Source organism: Hyperoodon ampullatus, assembly GCF_949752795.1.
Source record: "Hyperoodon ampullatus genome assembly, contig: SUPER_X_unloc_1, whole genome shotgun sequence".
Classification (NCBI taxonomy): Eukaryota; Metazoa; Chordata; class Mammalia; order Artiodactyla; family Ziphiidae; genus Hyperoodon; species Hyperoodon ampullatus.
Genome location: NW_027641097.1, coordinates 2,406,903 through 2,434,896, shown reverse-complemented (window position 1 = coordinate 2,434,896; position 27,994 = coordinate 2,406,903).

Here is a 27,994-nt window from a genome sequence, read left to right as displayed (position 1 = left end):
CAATGAGCCATGCCCACTGTCATCACAATAATCTATGAAACATATCAGATCAATGCTCCATGCCCCTGTCATCACAATGCTCCATGCCCTTGTCATCACAATAATCCATGACGCCTGTCATCACAATGCTCCATGACTCCAGTCATCACAATGCTTCATGACCTTTCACCTCACAATGGTCCATGCCCTGGTCCCACAAGGCACTGTGACCTTTGTCACTACAATTCTCCATGCCCTTGTCATCTCAATGCTCCATGCCCACTGTCATCACAATAATCCATGAAACTTGTCAGACCAATGTCCCATGCACCTGTCATGACATTGCTCCATTCCCTTATCATCACAATGCTCCATGACTCCTGACATCACAATGTTCCATAACCCCTCTCACAAAATGCTCCATGACCCATTTCATCACAATGCTTCATGAACCCTGACAACACAATGTTCCATAACCACTGTCATCAAAATATTCCATGACACTTTTCATCATATTGCTCCATGATCCTGTCATGACAATGCTCCCTGCCCTTCTCATCACAATGCAATATGCCCTTGTCATCAAAATGCCCCATTACATTTGTCACCACAAATCTCCATGACCCTTGGCATCACAATGCTCCATGCCATTGTCATCACAATCCTCAATGATATATCTCATCACATTGCTCCATGCCCTTGTCATCACAATGCTCCATTACACCTGTCATTACAATGCTCCATGACCCCTGCCATCACAATGTTCCACGCCCTTGTCATCACAAGTCTCCATGACCCTTGTCATCACAATGCTCCAAGACCTCTGTAATCACAATTCTCCATGCCACTTTTCATCTCAATGCTCCATGAACACTGTCATCAAAATGCACCATGCCCATCATCATAATGATTCATGCTATTGTCATCACAATGAAATCAAAATGCTCCATGTCCTCTGTCATCACAATGCTCCAAACCCTTCTGATCACAATGTTCCATAACACTTGTCATCACATGCCCCATGACGCTCGTCATCACAGTGATGCAAGGTCTTCTCATCACAATGCTCCATGACCTTTGTCACCACAATGCTCATTACACTTGGCATCACAATGCTCGCTGACACTTGTCATCAGTATGCTCCTTGAACACTGTCATGACAAGGCTCCATGCATTTTTCATCACAATGATCCATTCCCTTTTCATCACAATGTTCTAAGACCCCTGTTATCACAATGCTCCGTGACTCCAGTCATCAAAATGCTTCATAACATTTGTCATCACTATGGTCCATGACCTTGTCACACAAAGCTCTGTGACCTTTGTCACCACAATGCTCCATGAAATTTTTATCACAATGCTCTGTGACCCTTGTCATCACAAAGCTCCATGCCTTGTCAAAACAATGCTCCATGACCCTTGTCATCACAATGCTTGATGCGCGTGTCAGAACAATGCTCCATAACCCATGTCATCACAATGCACTATGCATTTGTCATCACAATGCTCCACATCCTTGTCATCAAAATGCTCCATAAACCTTGTCATCACAATGCTCCATGCACTTCTCCTCAAAATGCTTTCTCACCACTGATATCACAATGTTCCATCACTAGTCATCACAATACTCCCTCACCCCTGTCATCACAATATTCCATGACCCCTGTAATCACAATACTCCATGCCCCTGTCCTCACAAAGCTCCATGACGCATGTCATCAGAATGCTCCATGGCCTTCTCATCACAATGCTCCATGCCCTTGTCATCACAATGCTCCAACAGCCCTGTAATCACAATGCTCCATGACCCTTTTCATCTCAATGCTCCAAGAACCCTGTCATCAAAATGCACCGTGCCCATCACCATAATATTTCATGCTATTGTCATCACAATGAAATCAAAATGCTCAATGACCTCTGTCATCACAATGCACCAAACCCTTCTGATCACAAAATTCCAGACCACTTGTCATCACAATGCCCCATGACGCTGGTCATCACAATTATCCATGGTCTTCTCATCACAATGCTCCATGATCTTTGTCATCACAATGCTCAATACACTTATCATCACAATGCTCCCTGACAGTTGTCATCAGTATGCTCCTTGAACCGTGTCATGACAAGGCTCCATGCATTTTTCATCAAAATGATCCATTCCCTTTTCATCACAATGCTCCAAGACACCTGTAATCACAATGCTCCATGTCCTTGTCATCACAAAGGTCCATGACGCATGTCATCAGAATGCTCCATTGCCTTCTCATCACAATGCTCCAGGCCCTTGTAATCACATTGCTTCAAATACCCTGTAATCTCAAAGCTCCATGAAACTTTTCATCAGAATGCTCCATGGCCTTGTCATCACAATGCTCCATGACCTTTGTCATCGCAATGTTCCAAGCCCTTGTCATCAAAATGCTCCATTACCTTTGTCATCACAATCCTCCATGACACTTGGTATCACAATGCTCCATGCCATTGTCATCACAATGGACAATGACATATGTCATCACAATGTTTCCTGACACCTCTCTTCTCAATATTACATGACCTTGTCATCACAATGTTCAATGCCCTTGTCATCAAAATGCGCCATGCCCACTCTCATCACAATATTCCATGAAACATGTCAGACGAATGTTCCATGCCCCTGTCATCACAATGCTCCATGCCCTTGTCATCACAATGCTCCATGACCCCTCTCATCACAATGCTACGTGACTCCAGTAATCACAATGCTTCATGACATTTGTCCTCACAATGGTCCATGTCCTCGTCACACAAGGCTCTGTGACCTTTGTCACCACAATGCTCCATGCCCTTGTCATCTCAGTGCTCCATGCCCACTGTCATCACAATAATCCATGAAACTTGTCAGACCAAAGTTCCATGCCCCTGTCATCACATTGCTCCATGCCCTTGTAATCACAATGCTCCATGGCCAATGTCATCACAATGCTCCGTGACTCCAGTCATCACAATGATTCATGACCTTTTTCCTCACAATGGTCCATGCCCTCTTCACACGAGGCTCTGTGATCTTTGTCACCACAATGCTCCATGAAATATTCATCACAATGCTCTGTGTCCCTTGTCATCACAATGCTCCCTGCCTTTGTCAGCAAAATGCTCCATGAGCCTTGTCATCACAATGCTCCATGCACTTGTCAACACAGTGCTCCATGACACATGTCATCACAATGTGCCATGCTCTTTTCATCAAAATGCTCCACATCCTTTTCATCGCTATGCTCCATAAAACTTGTCATCACAATGCTCCATGCACTTCTCATCAAAATGCTCTCTCACCACATATATCACAATGTTCCATCACTAGTCATCACAATACTCGCTCACCCCTGTCATCACAATGTTCCATGACCACTGTAATCACAGTGCTACATGCCCTTATCATCACAATGCTCCATGACCCCTGACATCACAATGTTCCATAATCCCTATCATCAAAATGTTCCATGACACTTTTCATCAATTTGCTCCATGACCCTGTCATCACAATGCTCCCGGCCCTTCTCATCACAATGCACGACGACCTTATCATCAAAATGCACCATGAGTTTGTCATCACAAAGCTCCATGACACTTGGCATCACAATGCTCCATGCCATTTCATCACAATGCTACATGAAAGCTCTCATCACATTGCTCCATGCCCTTGTCAGCACAATGCTCCATGACGCTTGTCATCACAATGCTCGATACTCTTCTCATCACAATGCTGCATGCCCTTGTCATTACAATCCTCCATGACACATGTATCACAGTGTTCCGTGCCCTAGTCATCACAATATTCCATGCCGAATCTCATCACAATAATCCATGAAAATTTCAGACAAATGTTCCATGCCCTTGTCATCACAATGCTCCATTACCCCTGTCATAACAATGTTCCATGACCCCTGCAATCACAATGTTCCACCTTCTTGGCATCCAAGGCTACATGAACCTTGTCATCACGATGCAACAAGACCACTGTAATCACAATGCTCCATGCTCTTGTCGTCACTAAGATCCATGACACATGTCATCAGAATGCTCCATGTCCTTCTCATTACAGTGCTCCATGCCCTTGTCATCACAATGCTCCAAGACCCTTGTAATCACAATGCTCCATGCCCCTATTCATCAGAATGCTGCAAGAGACTTGTCATCACAAGGCTCCATGGTCTTCTCATCACAGTGCTCCATGATCTTGTCATCACAATGCTCCATTATATTGTCATCACAAAGCTCCTTGACCAATGTAATCATAATACTCCATGAACATTTTCAGGCCAATGCTGCATAACCTTCTCATCACCATGCTTCATGACCCTTGTCATCACAATGTTCCAAGAACCCTGTAATCACAATGCTCCATGTCCTTGTCATCACAAAGCTCCATGACGCATGTCATCAGAATGCACCATGGCCTTCTCATCATAATGTTCCATGCCCTTGTCATCACAATGCACCATGCCCACTGTCATCACAATAATCCATGAAACATGTCAGACCAATGCTCCATGCCCCAGTCATCACAGTGCTCCATGCCCTTGTCATCACAATGCTCCATGAGGCCTGTCATCACAATGCTCCCTGACTCCAGTCACCACAATGCTTCATGACCTTTGTCCTCACAATGGTCCATGCCCTCGTCCCACAAGGCTCTGTGACCTTTGTCACTACAATGCTCCCTGCCCTTGTCATCTCAATGCTCCATGCCCACTGTCATCACAATAATCCATGAAACCTGTCAGACCAATGTTCCATGCCCCTCTCATCACATTGCTCCATGCCCTTATCATCACAATGCTCCATGACCACTGACATCACAATGTTCCATAACCCCTGTCACAAAATTCTCCATGACCCATTTCATCACAATGCTTCATGACCCCTGACATCTCAATGTTCCATAACCCCTGTCATCAAAATATTCCATGACACTATACATCAAATTGCTGTATGACCCTGTCATCACAATGCTCCCTGCCCTTCTCATCACAATGCACCACGACCTTGTCATCAAAATGCTCCATGACCTTTGCCATCACAAAGCTGATGACCCTTTGCATCACAATGCTCCATGCCAATTCATCACAATGCTACATGAAACCTCTCATCACATTGCTCCATGCCCTTTTCACCAAAATGCTCCATGACACTGGTCATCACAATGCTCGATACACTTCTCATCACAATGCTCCATGCCCTTGTCATTACAATCCTCCATGACACATGTATCACAGTGTTCCGTGCCCTAGTCATCACAATGTTCCATGCCGAATCTCATCACAATAATCCATGAAATTTTCAGACCAATGTTCCATGCCCTTGTCATCACAATGCTCCATTACCCCTGTCATAACAATGCTCCATGACCCCTGCCATCACAATGTTCCACCGCCTTGGCATCCAAGGCTCCATGACCCTTGTCATCACAATGCTCCAAGACCCCTGTAATCACAATGCTCTATGCCTCTGTCATCACAAAGATACATGACACATGTCATCAGAATGCTCCATGGCCTTCTCATCACTATGCTCCATGACCTTGTCATCACAATTCTCCAAGACACCTGTAATCACAATGCTCCATGCCCCTATTCATCAGAATGCTCCATTAGACTTGTCATCACAAGGCTCCATGGTATTCTCATCACACTGCTCCAGGACCTTGTCATCACAATGCTCCATTCCCTTGTCATCACAATGCTCCTTGACCACTGTCATCACAATACTCCATGAACATTTTCAGGCCAATGCTCCATGTCCTTCTCATCACAATGCTCCATTACCCTTTTCATCACAATGCTCCATGACCCCTCTCATCACAATGCTCCATGACACCTGTCATCACAATGCTCCATGCTCTTGTCATTACAGTGATCCATGACGCCCTTCATCATAATTATCCCTGGTCTTTTCATCACAATGCTCCACGGTCTTGCTATCACAATTCTCCATGCCCTGTTCATCACAGTGCTCCATGTCCCAAGTCATTACAATTCTCCACGTCCTTGTCATCACAATGCTTCGTGACACTTCTCATCACAATGTTACATGATCTTGTCATCACTATTCTCCATGCACTTGTCATTGCAATGCTCTATGACCACTGTCATAGCAAGCTCCATGCGCTTGTCATCACAATGCTTCACGACATTGTCATCAAAATTCTCAATGGCCATTGTCATCACAATTCTCAATGCCCTTGTCATCACAATGCTCCATGACACTTGTCATCACAATGTTCCAAGCACTTGTCATCCAAATGCTCCATTACCTTTGTCATCACAATCCTCCATGACACTAAGTATGACAATGCTCCATGCCATTGTCATCACAATGGACAATGACATACGTCATCACAATGCTCCCTGACACCTGTCTTCACAATACTCCATGACCTTGTCATCACAATGTTACATGCCATTGTCATCACAATGCGCCATGCCCTCTCTCATCACAATAATCCATAATCTTGTCAGAGCAATGCTCCATGACCTCTGTCATCACAATGCTACTTGACTCCAGTCATCACAATGTTTCATAACCTTTGTCATCACAGTGGTCCATGCTCTCTTCAAACAAAGCTCTGTGATCTTTTACAGCACAATGCTCCATGAAAATTTAATGACAATGCTCTGTGTCCCTTGTCATCAAAATGCTCCATGCCTTTGTCACCACAATGCATCATGCCCTTGTCATCACAGTGCTCCATGCCCACTGTCATCACAATAATCCATGAAACTTGTCAGACCAATGTTCCATGCCCCTGTCATCACATTGCTCCGTGCCCTTGTCATCACAAGGCTCCATGACCATATTCATCACAATGCTCCGTGACTCCAGTCATCACAATGCTTCATGACCTTTGTCCTCACAATGGTCCATGCCCTCGTCACACAAGGCTCTGTGATCTTTGTCACCACAACGCTCCATGAAATTTTCATCAAAATGCTCTGTGTCTCTTGTCATCACAATGTTCCATGACTTTGTCAGCACAATGCTCCATGACACTTGTCATCAAAATGCTCCATGCGCTTGTCAGCAGAATGCTCCATGACCCATGTCATCACAATGCGCCATGCGCTTATCATCACAATACTCCACATCCTTATCATCGCTATGCTCCATTACACTTGTCATCACAATGCTCCATGCACTTCTCATCAAAATGCTCTCTCACCACATATATCACAATGTTACATCACTAGTCATCACAATACTCCCTCACCCCTGTTATCACAGTGTTCCATGACCACTGTCATCACAGTGCTACATGCCCTTATCATCACAATGCTCCATGACCCCTGACATCACAATGTTCCATAACCCCTGTCACAAAATGCTCCATGACACATTTCATCACAATGCTTCATGACCCCTGACATCACAATGTTCCATAACCCCTGTCATCAAAATATTCCATGACACTTTTATTCAAATTGCTCCATGACCCTGTCATCACAATGCTCCCTTTCCTACTCATTTCAATGCACCATGCCCTTGTCGTCAAAACGCCCCATGACCTTTGTCATCACAAAGCTCCATGACATTTGGCATCACAATGCTCCATGCCATTGTCATCACAATGCTCAATGAAATCTCTCATCGCATTGCTCCATGCCCTTGTCATCACAATGCTCCAAGACCTCTGCAATCACAATTCTCCATGGCACTTTTCATCTCAATGCTCCATGAACCCTGTCATCACAATGCACCATGCCCATTATCATAATGATTCATGCTATTGTCATCAAAATGAAATTAAAATGCTCCATGACCTCTGTCATCACAATGCTCCACACCCTTCTGATCACACTGTTCCATAACACTTGTCATCACAATACCCCATGACGGTCGTCATCACAATTATGCAAGGTCGTCTCATCACAATGCTCCATGACATTTGTCACCACAATTCTCAATACACTTGTCATCACAATGCTCCCTGACACTTGTCATCAGTATGCTCCTTGAACACTGTAATGAAAAAGATCCATACCTCTTTCATCAAAATGATCCATTTCCTTTTCATCGCAATGCTCCCAGACCCCTGTTATCACAATGCTCTGTGACTTCAGTCATCACAATCCTTCATGACATTTGTCATCACAATGGTCCATGACCTCGTCACACAAAGCTCTGTGACCTTTGTCACCACAATGCTCCATGAAATTTCAATCACAATGCTCTGTGACCCTTGTCGTCACAAAGATCCATGCCTTTGTCAGCACAATGCTCCATGACCCTTGTCATCACAATGCTCGATGCGCGTGTCAGCACAATGCTCCATAACCCATGTTATCACAATGCGCCATGCACTTGTCATCACAATGCTCCACATCCTTGTCATCAAAATGCTCCATAAACCTTGTCATCACAATGCTCCATGTCCTTGTCATCACAAAGCTCCATGACGCATGTCATCAGAATGCTCCATGGCCTTCTCATCACCATGCTCCATGCCCTTGTCATCACAATGCTCCAACAGCCCTGTAATCACAATGCTCCATGCCCCTTTTCATCTCAATGCCCCATGAACCCTGTCATCACAATGCACCATGTCCATCACCATAATATTTCATGCTATTGTCATCACAATGAAATCAAAACGCTCAATGACCACTGTCATTACAATGCACCAAACCCTTCTGATCACAATGTTCCATAACAACTTATCATCACAACGCCCCATGAGGCTGGTCATCACAATTATCCATGGACTTCTTATCACAATGCTCCATGATCTTTGTCATCACAATGCTCAATATACTTATCATCACAATGCTCACTGACATTTGTCATCAGTATGCTCCTTGAACCCTGTCATGACAAGGCTCCATGTATTTTTCATCAGAATGATCCATTCCCTTTTCATCACAATGCTCCAAGACCCCTGTAATCACAATGTTCCATGTCCTTGTCATCACAAAGCTCCATGACGCATGTCATCAGAATGCTCCATTGCTTTCTCATCACAATACTCCATGCCCTTGTCATCACAATGCTTCAAAACCCCTGCAATCTCAATGCTCCATGCACCATTTCATCAGTATGCTCCATGACCCTTGTCATCACAAGGCTCCATGGCCCTCTCATCACAATGCTCCAGGACCTTCTCATCACATTGCACCATTCCCTTCTCATGACAATGCTCCATGACCCCTGTCATCACAGTACTCCATGAATAATTTCAGCCAAATGCTCCATGACCTTCTCATCACAGAGCTCCATGACCCATGTCATCACAATGCTACATGACCACAGTCATCAAAATGATCCATGCCACTTGTCATCAGAATGTTCCATGTGCTTGTCATTCCAATGCTCCATGACCCCTGTAATCAAAATGCTCCTTGACGCTTGGCGTCACAGAGCTCCATGACACTTGTCATCACCATTCTCCATGCCTTTTTCAGCAAAATGCTACATGACCTTGTCATCACAATGCTCCATGCAGTTGTCATCACAATTCTCCTTTACCAGTGTCATCACAATCCTCCGTGACTCTTGGGATCACATTGCTTCATGCCCTTGTCATCACAATGCTCCATGATTCTTCAAATGAAAATGATCCATGACCTGTGCCATCACAATGCTCCAAACTCTTGTGATCACAATGTTCCATAACAATTGTCATCACAACGCTCCATGATGCCTGTCATCACAATACTCCATGCCCTTGTCATCAAAATGCTCCATGAACTTTGTCATCACAATGCTCAATACACTTGTCATCACAATGCTCCCTGACACTTTTCGTCAGAATGCTCCTTGAAACCTGTCATGAAAAGGCTCCATGCCTTTTTCATCACAATGCTCCATGCCCTTTTCCTCACAATGCTCCATGCCATTGTCATCACAATACTCCACAAGCTTGTCATCAGAATGCTCCATGACCCTTGTCATCACAATGCTCCATGATCCCTGTCATCACAATGCTCCATGACACCTGTCATCACAATGCTCCATGCCCCTTGTCATTGCAGTGCTCCATGACGCTCGTCATCAAAATTATCCATGGTCTTCTCATCACAATGCTCCACGGTCATGCCATCACAGTGCTCCAAGACACTTCTCATCACAATGTTACATGCTCTTGTCATCACAGTTCTCCATGCACTTGTCATCGCAATGCTCCATGACCCCTGCCATAGCAAACTCCATGTGCTTTTCATCAAAATGCTTCAGGAACTTGTCATCAAAATTCTCAATGGCCCTTGTCATCACAATCCTCCATGCCCTAGTCATCAAAATGCTCCATGACCCTTGTCATCACAGTGCTCCAAACCCCTGCCATCACAATGCTCCATTAACTTTGTCATCTCATTCCTACATGACACTTGGCTTCACAATACTCCATGCCATTGTCATCACAATGGACCATGACATATGTCATTACATGCCCCCAGACCCCTGTCTTCACAGTACTCCATGACCTTCTCATCACAATGCTCCATGCTCTTCTCATCAGAATGTGCCTTGCCCACTGTCATCACAATAAACAATGAAATTTGTCAGACCAATGCACCATGCCCCTGTCATCACAATGCTCCATACCGTTGTCATCACAATGTTCCGTGACTCCAGTCATCACAATGCTTCATGACCTTTGTCATCACAATGGTACTTAACCTCGTCATCACAAGGCTCTGTGACCATTGTCACCACAGTGCTCCATGAACTTTTCATCACAATGCTCTGTGACCGTTGTTATCACAATGTTCCATGAATTTGTCAGCACAATGCTCCATGACCCTTGTCATCACAATGCTCCATGCGCTTCTCAGCACAATGCTCCATGACCCCTGTCATCAAAATGCGCAATGCAATTGTCAACACAATGCTCCACAGCCTTGTCATCACAATGCTCCATAAACCTTGTCATCACAATGCTCCATAAAACTTGTCATCACAATGCTCCATGCACTTCTCATCAAAATGCTTTCTCACCACTTATATCACAATGTTCCATCAGTAGTCATCACAATACTCCCTCACCACTGTCATCACAATTTTCCAAGACCTCTGTCATCACAATGCCACATGCCATATCATCACAATGCTCCATGACCCCTGACATCAAAATGTTCCATATCCTCTGTCATCAGAATGCTCCATCACCCTTTTCAACACAATGCTCCAAGACCCCTGACATAACAATATTCCATAACCACTGTCATCAAAATGTTCCATGACCCTTTTCATCAAATTGCTCCATGACCCTGTCATCACAATGCACCATGTCCATCATCATAATGCTTCATGCTATTGTCATCACAATGAAATCAATATGCTCCATGACCTCTGTCATGAACATGCACCAAACCCTTGTGATCACAATGTTCCATAACCATTGTCATCACAATGCACCATGACGCTCATCATTACAATTATCCATGGTCTTCTCATCACAGTGCTCCATGACCTTTGTCATCACAACGCTCAATACACTTGTCATCACAATGCTCCCTGACACTTGTCATCAGTATGCTCCTTGAACCCTGTCATGACAAGGCTCCATTCCTTTTTCATCACAATGATCCATACCATTTTCATCACAATGCTCCTAGACCCATGTAATCACAATGCTCCATGACCTTTAATCACAAAGCTCCATGATGCATGTCATCAGAATGCTCCATGGCTTTCTCATCACATTGCTCCATGTCCTTGTCATCACAGTACTCCAAGACCCTTGCCATCTCAATGTTCCGTGACTCCATTCATCACAAGGCTTCATGACATTTGTCATCACAATGTTCCATGTCCTCGTCACACAGGGCTCTGTGACATTTCTCACCACAATGCTCCATGAACTTTTCATCACAGTGCTCTGTGATCCTTGTCATCACCATGCTCCATACCTTTGTCAACACAATGCTCCATGACCCTTGTCATCACAATGCTCCATGCGCTTGTGAGCACAATGCTCCACAACCCATGTCATCACAATGCGCCATGCACTTGTCATCAAAATGCTCCACATCCTTGTCATTACAGTGCTCCAAAAACCTTGTCATCACAATGCTTCATGCACTTCTCATTAAAATGCTCTCTCCCCCCTGTCATCACAATGTTCCATGATCCGTGTCATGACAATGCTACATGACCTTATCATCACAATGCTCCATGAACCCTGACATCACAAAGTCCCATAACACGTGTCATCAAAATGCTCCATGACCCTTTTCATCACAATGCTCCATGACCCCTGACATCACAGTGTTCCATAACCACTGTCTTCAAAATATTCCATGATACTTTTCATCAAATTGCTCCATGACCCTGTCATCAAAATGCTCCCTGCCCTTCTCATCACAATGCACCACGACCTTGTCATCAAAATGCTCCATGAACTTTGTCATCACAAACTCCATGACCCTTGGCATCACAATGTTCCATGCCATTTTCATCACAATGCTTCATGACCCCTGTAATCACAATGCTCCATGCACCTTTTCATCAGAATGCTCCATGAGACTTTTCATCACAAGGCTCCATGGTTTTCTCATCACAATGCCCCAGGAACTTGTCATCACAATGTCCCATTACCCTGTCATCACAATACTCCATGAACATTTTCAGCCCAATGCTGCATGACCTTCTTATCACAATGCTCCATGCCCTTGACATCCCAATGCTCCATGACCCCTGTCATCACAAGGCTCCGTGACTCCATTCATCACAATGCTTCATGATCTTTTTCATCACAATGGTCAATGCCCTCGTCATCACAAGTCTCTTTGACATATGTCAACACAATGCTCCACGAACTTTTCATCACAATGCTCCGTGACCCTTGTCATCACAATGCTCCATGCCTTTCTCAGCACAATACTCAATGAGACTTGTCATTACAATGCTCCATGCGCTTGTCAACACAATGCTCCACCGGCTTGTCATCACAATGCTCCATGCACTTCTCATCAAAATGCTCTGTCACCACTGATATCACAATGTTCCATCAGTAGTCATCACAATACTCCCTCACCCTTGTCATCGCAATGTTCCATGACCCCTGTCATCACAATACTACATGCCCTTATGATCACAGTGCTCCATGACACCTGACATCTCAGTGCTCCATAACCCATGTCATCACAATGCTCCATGCCCTCTCTCATCACAGTAATCCATGAAAGTTTTCAGACCAATGCTCGATGACCTTGTCATCACAATCCTCCATTGCCCAGGTCATAACCATGCTCCATGAACCCTGCCATCACAATGTTCTACGTCTTGTCATCACAAGGTTCCAATACCCCTGTAATCACAATGTTCCATGCCCCTTTTCATCAGAATGGTCCATGAGAATTGTCACCAAAAGGATCCATGGTCTTCTCATCAAAATATTCCAGTACCTTGTAATCACACTGGTCCATCCCCACTTCATCAAAAGGCTCTGTGAAATTTGTCACCACAATGCTCCATGAAAATTTCATCACAATGCTCTTTTACCCATGTCTTCACTATGCTCCATGCCTTTGTCAGCACAATGCTCCATGACGCTTGTCATCACAATGCTCGATACGCTTCTCATCACAATGCTCCATGCCCTTGTCATTACAATTCTCCATGACACATGTATCAAGTGTTCCGTGCACTAGTCATCACAATGCTCCATGCCGAATCTCATCACAATAATCCATGAAATTTTCAGACCAATGTTCCATGCCCTTGTCATCACAATGCTCCATTACCCCTGTCATAACAATGCTCCATGACCCCTGCCATCACAATGTTCCACGGCCTTGTCATCCAAAGCTCCATGACCCTTGTCATCATAGTGCTCCAAGACCTCTGTAATCACAATGCTCCATGCCCTTGTCGTCACAATGATTCATGACGCATGTCATCAGAATGCTCCATTGTCTTCTCATGAAAATGCTCCATTCCCTTGTCATCATAATGCTCCAGGAACCCTGGATTCACAATGCTCCATGCCCCTTGTCATTATAGTGCTCCATGACGCTCGTCATCACAATTATCCGTGATCTTCTCATCACAATGCTCCACGGTCTTGCCATCACACTGCTCCATGCCCTGGTCATCACAATGCTCCATGTCCCATGTCATCACAATTCTCCACGTCCTTGTCATCACAATGCTCCATGACACTTCTTATCACAAGGTTACATGATCTTGTCATCACAATTCTCCATGCACTTGTCATCGGAATGTTCTATGATCCCTGTCATAGCAAGCACCATGAGCTTTTCATCACAATGCTTCACGACATTGTCATCAAAATTCTCAATGGCCCTTGTCATCACAATGCTCCATGCCCTTGTCATCACAATGCTCCATGACCTTTGTCATCACAATTTTCCAAGCCCTTGTCATCAAAATGCTCCATTACCTTTGTCATCACAATCCTCCATGACACTTGGTTTCAGAATGATCCATGCCATTGTCATCATAATGGACAGTGACATATGTCATCACAATGCTCCCTGACACCTGTCTTCACAATACTCCATAACCTTGTCATCACAATGTTCCATGCCCTTGTCATCATAATGCACCATGCCCACTGTCATCACAATTATCCATGAAACATGTCAGACCAATGTTTCATGCCCCTGTCATCACAATGCTCCATGACACCGGTCATCACAATGCTTCATGACTTTTGTCATCACAATGTTCCATGCCCTCGTCACACAAGGCTCTGTGACCTTTGTCACCACAATGCTCCATGTCCTTGTCATCACAAAGCTCCATGACGCATGTCATCAGAATGCTCCATTGCCTTCTCATCACAATGCTCCTTGCCCTTGACATCACAATGCTTCAAAACCCCTGTAATCACAATGCTCCATGCACCTTTTCATCAGAATGCTCCATGACCCTTTTCATCAAAATGCTCCATGACCCATGACATCACAATGTTCCATAACACCTGTCATCAAAATGATCCATGACAATTTTCATCAATTTGCTCCATGACCTTGTCATCACAATTCTCCCTGCCCTTCTAATCCCAATGCACCACGACCTTGTCATCAAAATGCTCCATGACATTTGTCATCACAAAGATCCATGACCCTTGGCATCACAATGCTCCGTGCCATTTCATCACAATGCTACATGAAACTTCTCATCACATTGCTCCATGCCCTTGTCAGCACAATGCTCCATGACGCTTGTCATCACAATGCTCGATACTCTTCTCATCACAATGCTCCATGTCCTTGTCACTACAATCCCCCATGACACAGGTATCACAGTGTTCCGTGCCCTAGTCATCACAATGCTCCATGCCGAATCTCATCACAATAATCCATGAAATTTTCAGACTAAAGTCCCATGCCCTTGTCATCACAATGCTCCATTACCTCTGTCATAAAAATGCTCCATTACACTGCCATCACAATATTCCACGGCCTTGTCATCAAAGGCTCCCTGACCCTTGTCATCACAGTTCTCCAAGACCCCTGTAATCACAATGCTCCATGCCATTTTCGTCACAAAGATTCATGACGCATGTCATCAGAATGCTCCATTGCCTTCTCATCACAATGCTCCATGCCCTTGTAATCACAATGCTCCAAGACCCCTGTAATCACAATGCTCCATGCCCCTATTCATCAGAATGCTAGATGAGACTTGTCATCACAAGACTCCATGGTTTTCTCATCACACCGCTCCAGGACCTTGTCACCACAATGCTCCATTCCCTTGTCATCACATTGCTCCTTGACCCCTGTCATCACAATACTCCATGAACATTTTCAGCCCAATGCTCCATGACCTTCCAATCACAATGCTCCATGACACTTGTCATCACATTGCTCCATGACCCCTCTCATCACAATGCTCCATGTACCATGTCATCACAATTCTCCACGTCTTTGTCATCACAATGCTCCATGACCCTTCTTATCACAATGTTACATGATCTTGTCATCACAATTCTCCATGCACTTGTCATTGCAATGCTCTATGTCCCCTCTTGTAGCAAGCTCCATGCGTTTGTCATCACATTGCTTCACAACGTTGTCATCAAAATTCTCAATGGCCCTTGTCATCACAATGATCCATGCCCTTGTCATCACAATGCTCCATGACCATTTTCATCACAATGTCCCAAGACCTTGTGATCAAAATGCTCCATCACCTTTGTCATCTCAATCCTCCATGACACTTGGTATCACAATGCTCCATGCCATTGTCATCACAATGGACAATGACACATGTCATCACAATGCTCCCTGACACCTGTCTTCACAATACTCCATGAACTTGTCATCACAATGTTCCATGCCCTTGTCATCACTATGCTCCAAGACCCCTGTAATCACAATACTCCATGCCCCTTGTCATTACAGTGCTCCATGACGCTCGTCATCACAATTATCCGTGATCTTCTCATCACAATGCTCCATGGTCTTGCCATCACAATGTTCCATGCCCTGGTCATCACAATGCTCCATGTCCCATGTCATCACAATTCTCCACGTCCTTGTCATCACAATGCTCCATGACACTTCTTATCACAATGTTACATGATCTTTTCATCACAATTCTCCAGGCACTTGTCATCGCAATGCTCTATGACCCCTGGCATAGCAGACTCCATGCGCTTGTCATCACAATGCTTCACGATGTTGTCATCAAAATTCTCAATGGCCCTTGTCATCACAATGCTCCATGACCCTTGTCATCACAATGTCCCAAGCCCTTGTCATCAAAATGCTCCATTACCTTTGTCATCACAATCCTCCATGACACTTGGTATCAAAATGCTCCATGCCATTTTCATCACAATGGACAATGACATATGTCATCACCATGCTCCCTGACACCTGTCTTCACAGTACTCCATGACCTTGTCATCACAATGTTCCATGCCTTTGTCATCACTATGTGCCATGCCCACTGTCATCACAATAATCCATGTAACTAGTCAGACCAATGTTCAATGCCCCTGTCACCACAATGTTCCATGCACTTGTCATCACAATGCTCCATGACGCCTGTCATCACAATGCTCCGTGACTCCAGTCATCACAATGCTTCATGACCTTTGTCATCACAATGGTGCTTGCCCTCGTCACACAAGGCTCTGTGACCTTTGTCACCACAATGCTCCATGCCCTTGTCATCACAATGCTCCATGCCCACTGTCATCACAATAATCCATGAAAATTGTCAGACCAATGATCCAAGACCACTTCACACAAGGCTCTGTGATATTTGTCACTACAATGCTCCATGAACTTTTCATCACAATGCTCTTTGTCCCTTGTCACCACAATGCTCCATGTCCTTGTAATCACAAAGCTCCATGACACATGTCATCAGAATGCTCCATTGCCTTCTCATCACAATGCTCCTTGACCTTGTCATCACAATGCTTCAAAACCCCTGAAATCACAATGCTCCATGCACTTTTTCATCAGAATGATCCATGACCCTTTTCATCAAAATGCTCCATGACCCCTACATCACAATGTTCCATAACACCTGTAATCAAAATGTTCCATGACACTTTTCATCAATTTGCTCCATGACCCTGTCATCACAATGTTCCCTGAACTTCTGATCAAAATGCACCACGACCTTGTCATCAAAATGCTCCATGACCTTTGAAATCACAAAGCTCCATGACCCTTGGCATCACAATGCTCCATGCCATTTCATCACAATGCTACATGAAACCTCTCATCACATTGCACCATGCCCTTGTCAGCACAATGCTCCATGACGCTTGTCATCACAATGATCGATACTCTTCTCATCACAATGCTCCATGCCCTTGTCATCACAATGCTCCCTTACCCTTGTCATAACAATGCTTCATGACCCCTGCCATCACAATGTTCCACGGCCTTGTCATCCAAGGCTCCATGACGTTTGTAATCACAGTGCTCCAAGACGTCTGTAATCACAATGATGCATGACCTTGTCGTCACATTGATTCATGACGCATGTCTTCAGAATGCTCCATGGCCTTCTCATCAAAATGCTCCATTCCCTTGTCATCACAATGCTCCAAGACCCCTGTAATCACAATGCTCCATGCCCCTTGTCATTATAGTGCTCCATGACGCTCGTCATCACAATTATCCGTGATCTTCTCTTCACAATGCTCCACTGTCTTGCCATCACAATGCTACATGCCCTGGTCATCACAATGCTCCATGTCCCATCTCAGCACAATGCTCCATGACGCTTGTCATCACAATGCTCGATACTCTTCTCATCACAATGATCGATGCCCTTTCCATTACAATCACCCATGACACATGTATCACAGTGTTCCGTGCCGTAGTCATCACAATGCTCCATGCCGAATCTCATCACAATAATCCATGAAATATTCAGACTAATGTTCCATGCCCTTGTCATCACAATGCTCCATTACCTCTGTCATAAAATTGCTCCATGACCCCTGCCATCACAATATTCCTCGGCCTTGTCATCCAACGCTCCATGACCCTTGTCATCACAGTGCTCCAAGACCCCTGTAATCACAATGCTCCATGCCCTTGTCATCACAATGCTCCAAGACCCCTGTAATCACAATGCTCCATGCCCCTTGTCATTACAGTGCTCCATGACGCTCGTCATCATAATTATCCGTGATATTCTCATCACAATGCTCCACGGTCTTGCCATCACAATGCTCCATGCCCTGGTCATCACAATGCTCCATGTCCCATATAATCACAATTCTCCACGTCTTTCTCATCACAATGCTCCTTGACACTTCTTATCACAATATTACATGATATTTTCATCACAATTCTCCATGCACTTGTCATCGCAATGCTCTATGACCCCTGTCATAGCAAGCTCCATTCGCTTGTCATCACAATGCTTCACGACGTTGTCATCAAAATTCTCAATGGCCCTTGTCATCACAATGCTCCATGCCCTTGTCATCACAATGCTCCATGACGCTTGTCATCACAATTTCCCAAGCCATTGTCATCAAAATGCTCCATTATCTTTGTCATCACAATCCTCCATGACACTTGGTATCACAATGCTCCATGCCATTGTCATCACAATGGACAATGATATATGTCATCACAGTGCTCCCTGACACCTGTCTTCACAATACTCCATGACCTTGTCATCACAATGTTCCATGCCCTTGTCATCACAATGTGCAATGCCCACTCTCATCACAATAATCCATTAAACTTTTCAGACCAATGTTCCATGCCGCTGTCCTCACAAGGCTCCATGCCCTTGTCATCACAATGCTCCATGACCCCTGTCATCACAATGCTCCGTGACTCCAGTCATCACAATGCTTCATGACCTTTGTCATCACAATGGTCCATGCCTTCGTCACAAAAGGTTCTGTGACCTTTGTCACCACAATGCTCCATATCCTTGTCATCACAATTTTCCATGCCCACTGTCATCACAATAATCCATGAAACTTTTCAGACCAATGATCCATGCCTTATTCACACAAGGATCTGTGATCTTTGTCACCACAATGCTCCATGAAATCTTCATCACAATGCTCTGTGTCCCTTGTTATCATAATGCTCTATGCCTTTGTCAGCACAATGCTCCATGACACTTTTCATCAAAATGCTCCATGCGCTTGTCAACACAATGCTCCATGAAAAATGTCATCACAATGCGCCATGCGCTTTTCATCACAATGCTCCACATCCTTTTCATCGCTATGCTCCATAACAATTGTCATCGCAATGCTCCATTTACTTCTCATCAAAATGCTCTCTCACCACATATATCACAATGTTCCATCACTAGTCTTCACAATACTCCCTCACCCCTGTCATCACAATGTTCCATGACTGCTGTCATCACAATGCTACATGCACTTATCATCACAATGCTCCATGACTCCTGACATCACAATGTTCCATAACCCCTGTAATCAAAATGCTCCATGACCATTTTCATCACAAAGCTACATGACCCCTGACATCACAGTGTTCTATAACACCTGTCATCACAATGATCCATGTCCTTTTCATCAAAATGCTCTGTGACCCTTGTCATCGCAATGCACAATGCCTTTGTCAGCACAATGATCCATGACACTTGTCGTCACAATGCTCCACGTGCTTTTCAGCACAATGCTCCTTGACGCATGTGATCACAATGCACCATGTGCTTGTCATCACAATGCTCCACATCCTTGTCATCACAATGCTCCATAAACCTTGTCATCACAATGCTCCATGCACTTCTCATCAAAATGCTCTTTTACCACTGATATCACAATGTTCCATCACTAGTCTTCACAATACTCCTTCACCCCTGTCATCACAATGTTCCATGACCCCCATCATCACTATGCTACATGCACTTATCATCAAAATGCTCCATGACCAATGACATCACAATGCTCCATAATCCCTGTCATCAAAATGCTCCATTACCATTTTAGCACAATGCTCCATGACCCCTGACATCACAATTTTCCATATCTACTCTCATCAAAATATTCCATGACATTTTCACCAAATTGCTCCATTACCCTGTTAGCACAATGCTCCCTTCCATTCTCATCACAACGCACCACGACCTTGTCATCAAAATGCTCCATGACATTTGTCATCACAAAACTCCATGACACTTGGCATCATAATGCCCTATGCCATTGTCATCACAATGCTCCATGAAGCCTCTCATCACATTGCTCCATGCCCTTGTCACCACAATGCTCCATGACACTTGTCATCACAATGCTCGATGCCCTTCTCATCACAATGCTCAATGCCCTTGTCATTACAATCCTCCATGACCCATGTATCAAAGTGTTCTGTGCCCTTTTCGTCACCAAGCTCCATGCCCACTATCATCACAATAATCGATGAAACATTTCAGACCAATGCTCCATGCCCTTGTCATCACAATGCTCCATTACCCCTGTCATAACAATCCTCCATGACACAGGACTTCACAAGTTTCCACGGCCTTGTCATCACAAGACTCCATGACACTTGTCATCACAATGCTCCAAACACTGTAATCACAATTCTGCATGTATTTGTCATCACAAAGCTCCATGACGCATGTCATCAGAATGCTCCATGGCCTTCTCACTCAAGATGCTCCATGCCCTTGTCATCACAATGGTCCAAGACACCTGTAATCACAATGCTCCATGCCCATTTTCATATCAATGCTCCATGAACCGTGTCATCACAATGCACCATGCCCATCATCATAATGCTTCATGCTATTGTCATCAAAATGAAATCAATATGCTCCATGACCTCTGTCATCACAATGCTCCAAACACTTGTGATCACAATGTTCCATAACACTTGTCATCACAACGCCCAATGATGCTCATCATCACAGTTACCTTGGGCTTCTATTCACAGTACTCCATTACCTTTGTCATCACAATGCTCAATACACTTGTCATCAGTATGCTCCTTGAACCCTGTCATGACAAAGCTCCATGCATTTTTCAACAAAATGATCCATGCCCTTTTGCTCACAATGCTCCAAGACCCCAGGAATCACAATGCTCTATGCCAGTTTCATCACAAAGCTTCATGACACATGTCTTCAGAATGCTCCATGGCCTTCTCATCACCATTCTCCATGACATTTTCATCACAATGCTCCATTCCCATGTCATCAAAATACCCCATGACCCCTGTCATCAAAATACTCCATGAACATTTTCAGCCCAATGCTCCATGACCTTCTCATCACAATGCCCCATGAACCCTGTGATCAAAATGCTCCATGACCCCTCTCATCACAATGCTCCGTGACTCCAGTCATCACAGTGTTTCATGACCTTTGTCATCTCAATGGTCCATGCCATTGCCACACAAGGCTCTGTGACATTTGTCACCACAATGCTCCATGAACTTTTCTTCACAATACTCTGTGACCCTTGTCATCAAAATGCACCATGCCTTTGTCAGCAGAGTGCTCCATGACCCATGTCATCACAATGCGCCATGCGCTTGTCATCACAAATCTCCATGAGGCTTGTCATCACAACGCTCGATGCACTTCTCATCACAATGCTCCATGACCTTATCATTACATTCCTGCATGATCTATGTATCACAGTGTTCAGTGCGCTTTTCATTACAATGCTCCATGCCCTTGTCATCACAATGCTCAATGATCCTTGTCATCACGGTGCTCCAAACCCTTGTCATCAAAATGCTCCATTACCTTTGTCATCACAATCCTCCATGACTCTTGGCATCACAATGCTCCATGCCATTGTCATCACAATGGACCATGACATATGTCATCACTATGTTCCCTGACACCTGTCTTCACAATACTCCTTGCCCTTGTCATCACAATGAGCCATGCCCACTGTCATCACAATAATCCATGAAACTTGTCAGATCAATGTTCCATGGCCCTGTCATCACAGTGCTCTATGCCCTTGTCATCACAATGCTCCATGAACCCTGTCATCACAATGCTCCGTGACTCCAGTCATCACAATGCTTTATGATATTTGTCATCACAGTGTTCCATGCCCACGTCACACAAGGCTCTGTGACCTTCTCACCACAATGCTCCATATTCTTGTCATCACAATGTGCCATGCCCACTGTCATCACAATAATCCATGAAACTTGTCAGACCAATGTTCCATGCCCCTGTCATCACAATGCTCCATGCACTTGTCATCACAATGCTCCAAGACCCTTGTCATCACGATGCTCTAAACCCTTGTCATCAAAATGCTCCATTACGTTTGTCATCACAATCCTCCATGACACTTGGCATCACAATGCTCCATGCAATTGTCATCGCAATGGACCATGACATATTTCATCAAAATGCTCCCTGACACCTGTCTTCACAATACTCCCTGACCTTGTCATCACAATGCTCCATGCCCTTGTCATCACAATGTGTCATGCCCACTCTCATCACAATAATCCATGAAACTTGTCAGACCAAAGTTCCATGCCCCTGTCATCACAATGCTCCATGCCTTTGTCATCACAATGCTCCATAACCCCTGTCATAACAATGCTCCATGATCCCTGTCAGCACAATGTTCCACGGCATTGTCATCCAAGGCTCCATGACCCTTGTCATAACAATGCTCCAAGACCCCTGTAATCACAATGCTCAACGCCCGTTTCATCACAAAGATCTATAACACATGTCATCAGAATGCTCCATGACCTTCTCATCACAATGCTCCATGCCCTTGTCATCACAATGCTCCAAGACCCCTGTAATCACAGTGCTCCATGCCCCTTTTTATCTCAATGCTCCATGAACCATGTCATAACAATGCACCATGCACATCATCATAATGGTTCATGCTATTGCCATCACAATGAAATCAAAATGCTCCATGACATCTGTCATCACAATGCTAAAAACCCTTGTGATCACAATGTTCCATAACACTTGTCATCACAATGCCCCATGACGCTCGTCATCACAATTATGAATGGTTTAATAATCACAATGCTCCATGACCTTTGTCACCAAAATCCTCAATACATTTATCACCACAATGCTCCCTGACACTTGTCATCAGTATGCTCCATGAACCCTGTCATGAAAAGGCTCCATGCCTTTTTCATCACAATGATCCTTTCCCTTTTCATCACAATGCTGAAAGACCCCTATAATCACAATGCTCCCTGCCCTTGTCATCACAAAGCTCCATGACACATGCCATCTGAATGCTCCATGGCCTTCTCATCACAGTGCTCCATGCCCTTGGCATCACAATGCTCCAAGTACACTGTCATCACAATGCTCCGTGACTACAGTCATCACAGTGCTTCATGACAATTGTCATCACAATGTTCCATCACTTCGTCACACAAGGCTTTGTGACCTTTGTCACCACAATGCTCCATGAAATATTCATAACAGTGCTCTGTGACCCTTGTCATCACAAAGCTCCATGCCATTGTCAGCACAATGCTCCATGACCGTTGTCAGCAAAATGCTTGATGCGTGTGTAAGCACAATTCTCCATAACCCATGTCATCACAATGCTCCCTGCACTTCTCATCACAATGCAACACGCACTTGTTATCAAAATGCTCCATGACCTTTGTAATAACAAAGTTCCATGACAATTGGCATCACAATGCTCCATTCCATTGTCATCACAATGCTCCATGAACACTCTCATCACATTGCTCCATGCACTTGTCATCACAAATCTCCAGGAGGCTTGTCATCACAACGCTCGACGCCCTTCTCATCACAGTGCTACATGTCCTTGTCATTACAATCCTGCATGATCTATGTATCACCGTGTTCCGTGCCCTTGTCATAACAATGCTCCATGACCCCTGCCGTCACAAAGTTCCACGGCCTTGTCATCACAAGCCACCATGAACCTTGTCATCACAATGCTCCAAGACCCCTCTAATCAAATGCTAAATGCCCTTGTCATCAGAAAGCTCCATGACGCAAGTCATCAGAATGCTCCATGGCCTTCTCATCACAATGCTACATGCCCTTGTCATCACAATGCCCCAAGACCACTGTAATCACAGTGCTCCATGCCCCTTTTCATCTCAATGCTTCATGAACCCTGTCATCACAATGCACAATGCCCATCACCATAATATTTCATGCTATTGTCATCACAATGAAATCAAAATGCTCAGTGACCTCTGTCATCACAATGCTCCAAACCCATCTGATCACAATGTTCCATAACTCTTGTCATCACAATGCCCCATGAGGCTGGTCATCACAATTATCAATGGTCTTCTCATCACAATGCTCCTTGATCTTTGTCATCACAATGCTCAATACACTTATCATCACAATGCTCCCTGACACTTCTCATCAGTATGCTCCTTGAACCCTGTCATGACAAGGCTCCATGCAATTTTCATCACAATGATCCATGCACTTTTCATCACAATGCTCCAAGACTGTTGTAATCACAATGTTCCATGTCCTTGTCATCACAAAGCTCCATGACGCATGTCATCAGAATGCTCCATGGCCTTCGCATCACAATGCTCCATGCCCTTGTCATCACAATGCTACAAAACCCCTGTAATCACAATGCTCCATGCACCTTTTCATCAGAATGCTCCATGACACTTGTCATCACAAGGCTCCATGGTTCTCTCATCACAGTGCTCCAGGACCTTGTCATCACAGTGCTCCATTCCCTTGTCCTCACAATGCTCCATGACCCCTGTCATCACAATACTACATGTATATTCTCAGCGCAATGCTCTATGACCGTCTCATTACAATGCTCCATGACCCATGTCTTCACAATGGTCCATGACCACAGTCATCAAAATGCTCCGTGACCCCTGTCATCACAATGGTCCATGCCCTCGTCATCAAAAGGCTCTGTGACATTTGTCACCACAATTCTCCATGAAATTTTCATCACAATGTTCTCTTACTCATGTCATATCTATGTTCCATGCCTTTGTCAGCACAATGCTCCATGACACTTGTCATCACAATGTTCCATGCGCTTGTTCGCAAAATGCCCCATGACCTGTGTCATCACAATGCGACATGTGCTTGTCATCACAATGCTCCACAACCTTGTCATCACAGTTCTCGATAAACCTTGTTGTCACAATGCTCCATGCACTTCCCATCAAAATGCTCTCCCATCACTGATATCATAATGTTCCATCACCTGTCATCACAATATTCCCTCACCCCTGTCATCAAAATGTTCCATGACCCCTGTCATCACAATGCTCCATGACCCTTTTCATCACAATGCTCCCTGACCCCTGACATCACAATGTTCCATAACCCCTGTCATCAAAATGTCCCATGACACTTTTCATCAAATTGCTCCATGACCCTTTCATCACAATGCTCACTGCCTTTCTCATCACAGTACACCACGCCGTTGTCATCAAAACCCTCCATGACCTTTGTCATCACAAAGCTCCGTGACCCTTGGCATCACAATGCTCCATGCCATTGTCATCAAAATGCTCCATGAACCCTCTCATCACATTGTTACATGTCCTTGTCATCACAGGCTCCATGATGCTTTTCATCACAATGCTCGATGCTCTTCTTAACACAAAGCTCCAAGGCTTGTCATTACAATCCTCCATGACCCATGTATCACAGTGTTCCGTGCCCTTGTCATCACAATGCTCCATGCCCCCTCTCATCACAATAATCCATGAAAATTTTCAGACCAATGCTCCATGCCCTTGTCATGAAAATGCTCCATTACCACTGTTATAACAATGCTCTATAAAAACTGCCATTACAATGTTCCACGGCCTTCTCATCACAAGGCTCCATGACCCTTGTCATCACAATGCTCCAAGACACCTGTAATCACAATGCTCCATGCCTTTGTCATCACAAAGCTCCATGACGCATGTCATCAAAATGTGCCTTCGCCTTCTCATCACAATGCTCCATGACCTGGTCATCGCAATGCTCCAAGACCCCTGTAATGACAATGCTCCATGACCATTTTCATCTCAATGCTCCATGAACCCTGTCATCACAGTGCACCATGCCCATCATCATAATGCTTCATGCTATTGTCATCACAATGAAATCAAAATGCTCCATGACCTCTCTCATCACAATGCTCTAAAGCCTTGTGATCACAATGTTCCATAACACTTGTCATCACAACGGCCCAAGACGCTCATCATCACAATTATCCATGGTATTTTATTCACAATACTCCATGACCTTTGTCATCACAATGCTCCCTGACAATGCTCGTCAATATGCTCCTTGAAACCTGTCAGGACAAGGCTCCATGCATTTTTCATCACAATAATCTTTGCACATTTCATCACAATACTCCAAGACCCCTGTAATCACAATGCTCCATGCCCTTGTCATCACAATGGTTAATGAAGCATGTTTTCAGAATGCTCCATTGCCTTCTCATCAACATGCTCCATGCCCTTTTCATCACAATGCTCCATTCTCTTGTCATCAAAATGCTCCATGACACGTGTCATAACAATACTCCATGAATATTTTCAGCCCAATGCTCCATGACCTCTTCACAATGCCCCATGAACCCAGTCATCACTATGCTCCATGACCACTGTCATCACAACAATCCATAACCCCTGACAACACAGTGATCCTGGACTCTTGTCATCAAAATGCTACATGACAATTGTCATCGCAATGCTCCATTCCCTTGTCATCACAATGCTCCATAACCCTTGTCATCACAAGGCTCCAAGCCCTTGTCATCACAATGCTCCATTATATTTGTCATCACATTTCTCCATGACACTTGGCATCACAGTGCTCCATGCCATTGTCATCACAATGGATCATGACATATGTCACCACAATGCTCCCTGACACCTGTCTTCAAAATAATCTATGACCTTGTCATAACAATGTCTCATGCCCTTTTTATCACAATGCGCCATGCCCACTGTCATCACAATAATCCAAGAAATTTATCAGACCAATGCCCCATGAACCCTGTCATACCAATGCTCCATGACCCCGGTAAAAACAATTCTCCATGACGCTTTTAATCACAGAGCTCCATGACCCATGTCATCACAATGCTCCATGAGCTTGTCAGCACACTGCTCCATGACCGATGTCATCATAAGGTGCCATGCGCTTGTCAACACAATTCTTCACATCTTTGTCATCACAATGCACCATAAAACTTGTCATCACAATACTCCATGCACTTCTCAAGAAAATGCTCTCTCACCACTGATATCACAATGTTCCATGACTAATCATCACTATACTACCTAACCCCATTCATCACAATGTTCCATGACCCCAGTCATCACAATGCTACATGCCCTTATCGTCACAATGTACCACTCCCTTGTCATCAAAATGCTACATGACCTTTGTCATCACAAAGCTCCATGACCCTTGGCATCATAATGCTCCATGCCATTGTCATCACAATGCTCCATGAAGCCTCTCATCATATTGCTCCATGCCCTTGTCATCACAAAGCTCCAAGGCGCTTGTCATATCAATGCTCGATGCCCTTCTCATCACAATGTTCATGCCCTTGTCATTACAATCCTCCATGACCCATGTATCAAAGTGTACC